Below are 5,458 nucleotides of genomic sequence, written 5' to 3' on the forward strand. Positions count from 1 at the left end.
CATCCATCAGAGGGCACCATGCAAAATAATATAAATGAGGACAGAGGGTGTGATAGTTTACTTGAGATCTCATCCTTCCTTAATGAGATTGTTCTTTCTTAGCTAAAGAGGGCTTTTTGCCTAGTATCTGCTTATAGATTAGTTATAGTTTCATATCTGTTTATAAATCTTGGTAATAAACCATGGTCACGGTGAACTGTGGACTGATTTCAGCTTACTTTACACAAAGGATAGCTTTACTCATGGTCACAAACTTTACTCCAAATATGGGGTCTTTGGTAACCTAATAGACTTGAGCAGAGACTGAATAGCCCAACATAACCTGTCTCTCCAACTGAAAGAATCTGTTGCCTGTCCAATTTCTGTTATAGAAAAAAACATTTGTAAAATTAAAGAGAGCACTTCTGTGATTTGGTTTAGATGTAGAGTCGAGATGGGGTGCATAATGGGAAAAGCACAAGGCTCAGTCAGGGGACCAGAGGTTCCTTCTTGACTCAAACATTTGTATGACCTTGGGCAAATCACTTGACCTCACTCTGCCATAGTTTTTTCATTAGTAAAATGGGATGATAATACCTACCTACCTCACAAAGCTGTTGTGAGGGTTATCTGTGAAAACAGATGACCCATTTGGAAGTGTTTTAGCATCATATCACCTTCGCAAATGCAAGGCATTATTATCATTGTTAATAGTTTCATTCCCTTGTTATTTATCTGAGATTATTACTATATTACTACTTGGTTACGACTATTATTATTGTTAATGTTATTACTAATGTTGCTATGTCCCCCTCCAAATGTTGACCTTTCTTTCAAGCTTAGAAGGCAGTAAAGGTATTTAAGAGCAGACTGCTTTGGGCTAAGTCATCACACTGGTTAAAAGTAAAGTCAAGGGACTTCCCTGGTGGCACAGTGGTTAAGAATCCGCCTGCCAATGTAGGGGACACAGGTTCGAGCCCTGGTCCGGGAAGATCCCACATGCCACGGAGCAACTAAGCCCATGTGCCACAACTACTGAGCCCATGTGCCGCAACTACTGAAGCCCACGTGCCTACAGCCCATGCTCCGCAACAAGAGAAGCCACCACAATTAGAAGCCCGTGCACTGAAACGAAGAGTAGCCCCTGCTCACTGCAACTAGAGAAAGCCCGCATGCAGCCAAAAATAATTAAATAAATAAATAAATAAATAAATAATTTTTTTAAAAAAAAAGTGAAGTCAACATAGTAGATTTCTCTCTTTCCCATACCCTTATCCCTAGGAGTTGGGTAATAATAATAGAATTTTCCCTATTATTTTAAATAATAGAAATGTCAACCCTTAAATAAATGAAAAATAACTACAAACTAGCTCTCCTATTTGGTGTTTAAATAGTGTTATTCTTCTTAGTCTGTAGTGAAAGCAAGATGTTGATAGAGATGTATTACTGGAGAAAAAGGGAAGCTTCCACTGCCTCCTTGGATGATAGAAGTGAAAACACTTGCAGATCTGGGAAGCCACCTCAGGTGGGGAAACACTACTGAGGAAGAACAAGGAGTTCCAGGGCAGGGTCAGAAAGACTGGCTGAGGGGCAGATCATTAGACAATCAAACAAAAGAAGCACAGGCCAGCTAATGGACAATTGTGTGTTTTTGAGTTAACCTCTCAGGTGAATTTTCAAGTACCTTAGCAATTCTATTCTCAAGCAGGTGTCAGATAGGAAATCAAAGGAGGAAACTTGAGAGAGGTTAGGTGGTCAAAATTAGAGCATAAGTACAGGAATAGTATAGGATCCTCATTTTGAACCCTCACCTCCTTTCCAAGAATTCTACTTATCTATGATTCAATTAAATTCTCTATAACTGTATCATATATTCATATTAATTTATATTTTAGATGTATAGTAAGATACTAAATGTGGTCTTAACAATATTCATGTACAGTACTCTTCTCAAGTGTGCTTAAAGTGTATTATGATGTTACATTCAACTATTTCTCTGTCAAAATAGCCCACAAAGAACAAAACAAAAATGAAATAAAATGTTTCATAATTCTCCTGAAACCTTATTTATGTATGACTGTTTATATGAAACACTGAGAAGCTCCAAAAGAATGAACTCCAACAGTAGACTTTCAGATGGTGTGTTACCCTTGCATCCCAAGGAAGCTGTACCTACTGGACAGCCCTCACTTGGACACAGAGACTGCCTCTGAACCACTGTTCTGTTCTGCCTGACAACCAGCAAATATGAACTATGACGTCTGGAGTTCCAAACCTAAACCTTACTCTAGGGCCCTCCCCAGAGGCTCTGCTTAGAAAGGAGAAGATGAAGAGATTGAAAGAGACTTACTCTGTGATTATTCTGTGTCAGTTGCTTTTTGTGCTTAAGTATATCTTAAATTAGGATAACTTTTCAAGTGCTTCAAATGATATCCTTTTGTGAATTCTCTGAGACTATGTACCTGTTTGACCAAAAATTAATAAAACTTAATGAGGAACCCCTTTTAAACTAAAACTGATAAAAATATTTCTTCCATCAATACAGAACCCTTGTGCTACTCCAGGCTCCAAAACTGTCACTCCGTAGCCACTAGCATTTGTTACCACCTGACAAGGGATGTATGGATTTTAGAAGAGCAAGCCTGTGTATGAGACTTGATTACCCAGAGCCTCTGGCTGGCATGGTCAGATCTTTGCTGCTTGAAAAAGAACTTGCGGTGACTAAAAAGTGCTTCGGCAGCTAGGGGGTTCCCCTAAGTATCAGGCTTAACAGAGGCTGCCTGGGGAAGCAAACCTCCCAGGAGGGGAGAGCAAGGGAGTAGAAGGTGCCTGGGAGAAGAAATTGCGCAAAGGAAAATGGCATGGCAGTCACGGATAGTTGATGTACTTATGGACATTTCTAGGAATAAGACTTTCACTCCTGGCCTGGGGGAGAGATCATACTGTAGGGGAAATGAGAGGAAAATTGATTAGTATTAAATATGGTTAGAAAGAAAGGGCAACCTATAATCCACGGAACAAAAGCTGGCCAAAATACAGGGGTGGGAAAGACTACCTTGTGGTCTCTCAAAACTTGAGACCACCTATATAACTCCATACAAAAACCCCATTTGCACAGGGGTATTCAGCACATTTAACTAATCAGTAAGTCTGGTCACTAACCAATTAGGGCAGTCATCAGGGGCTGTGAGCGCTGGAGCAGAGTCCTAGTTCCCTCTATAATGCCTGGTATAAACATCTCAGTTGCAGTATTATAAGAAGATGAGGTAATTTAGGGGCTGAGGCTGGGGTTGGGAAACCCAGAGGTATCAGGACAGATTATATTTACTAAACCAGTAAAGAAGTATTTTAGTATTTTAGTCACTAGTATTGTCAGACCAGCACATACCAACTGACTATCATCTTTGCCCACATAGATGGGCAATACTCCCCCAACTAGAGCAATATCTCTTTGAGAGAGTCTCCATGTGGCAGTAGTAGTGTTATGCCTCCGATATTTAGTTTTGCCACAAAAAATGTGCTTTTTTTTTTCAACTGATAGTCTTAGCCAACTCACAGCTATTGGTGTGAGCATGGACAGAGTAAAGGGAAATAACATGGATATATCAAGTCCACATGTAACCTATTATGATTGTCTCATAATTTTGAAGCTTTTTATTATAGACATTTTTTAAACACACAAAGATAGAGAGAATAATATGCTTCACCCTGAAATTCCCTCACACAGAATCAATAGTTAACAGTTTTCCAATTTTGTTTCACCTATCCCTCTCCTATGTTTTTCTTTTTTGGATGGAGTATGTTTAAAGGAAATCACAGACATAACATCATTTCATCCATAAACACTTCAGTATGAATTTTAACTGAGAATTTCTCTATTATATTATCCTGTAAATTTTTATAATATTCACTTTATCAAGAGGAAAGAACATGGGACTATCCTGCACACACATATGGGGTACACTCTAGATTATATACTTGAAGAAACCAAGTTCCTTAGTTCAGTAAAACCACCAAAGTCTCAACAACTGGCTCTTGGTAGAGGTAGAACCAGATCCAGATTCCCCAGCTGATGATCCAGAAATTTTTAATGATATCTAGCAGTGATAATGCCCCTTGACACAGTCTGGAAATCACAGATGACACAAAGAGAAACAGCCCACAGGAGACTAATGTCCATCCAACAGAGATCCCATACCACAGAGATGCTCTGAATAAATAGATCAATAAAACCATGTGTTGTCCATGCTATAAGGAACTTAGAGATCGTCGAGTTAATCTCCTGCCTCATTTTACACTGAAGGTATTTGAAATCCAAACAAGCTAAGGGCTTACCCAATAAAAGCCAGGTAATAGCAGATCAGTGGGGATGGTGGATATTCTATTCTATTCTGGTAATTCATGTTACCTGGCAGTAATGACCATTTTTATCCCTTTAAGACAAGTTCCCATAAAACTGTAATGTCCCCCTAACTGAGAACCCAAATAATGTGTAATGTATTGGCAAAGAAAGCTCCCTGTCACCCTTAATCTCCCCTCCAGCTTCAAATGAAGACATTTTATTCTCCAGTGTAAAAGTTAATCCCTCTATCTGTTTTCTGAATTCCTTTTACCTTTCTGGAACCTGGCTTCATTTATTGTTTTAATCTTCTATGTTTTCAACTTTTCCTTCTCTTGTAGACTTCTCTCTCAAATTTAAACATGTTCTAGGCTTTCCTATTTTAATAATAAATATATAAAACAATAAAATGATCTTGATTCTCCTCTATGCTGTCTTTCTTTTCCTTTCCAAACCCAAGATATATGAAATAGTAATCTGTACTCACCGTCTTTATATCAATACCTCCTCAACCCACTACAATATGACTTCCTCCTCCATTTTTGCCCTAATAATTGTTACCATTGACCTTCTAATTGGTAAATCAAGTGGGCTTTTTCAATTGTCATTTAATTTGAACTTTCTTCATATTTAACTGTTAATCACATTCTTTTTAAACACTAATTTTTCTAGGTTCCTAAGAAACTGCTTACTCCTGGCTCTCTTTATATTCTTTGGTACATTACTTCTCAGTCCTTTTTTAACCCTCTTGTTTTCTCATTCCACAGCCCATCCCTAGGTGATCACATCCATGCTCAGGACCAAATTATTGGCCTATATCCTAATGTCCTCCAAACCTATATCTCTGGGGTTCCAAAGCTATATAGTCAGTTGCTTCTTGGATATATCCTACATGGATCTCCACATTTACCTCCAAGTAAACATGCCCAAAATTAAATTTATTACACTTCCCATAATTTCTGGTAAATTGCACTTTCACTCAGTTGTTCAAGAGAGAAATCTGAAAGCCACATTTGACTCCTCTTGCTCTCTCATTCTCTATAGAACACTGTCTTGTCAATTCTACTTCCTTGACAATTGTTTTAACCCATCCTCTCCTCTCAATTTCCACCCCTCTAGGTTTGGCCTGTGCTGTCCAAT

This window comes from Stenella coeruleoalba, assembly GCF_951394435.1.
Source record: "Stenella coeruleoalba genome assembly, chromosome: X".
Lineage (NCBI taxonomy): Eukaryota > Metazoa > Chordata > Mammalia > Artiodactyla > Delphinidae > Stenella > Stenella coeruleoalba.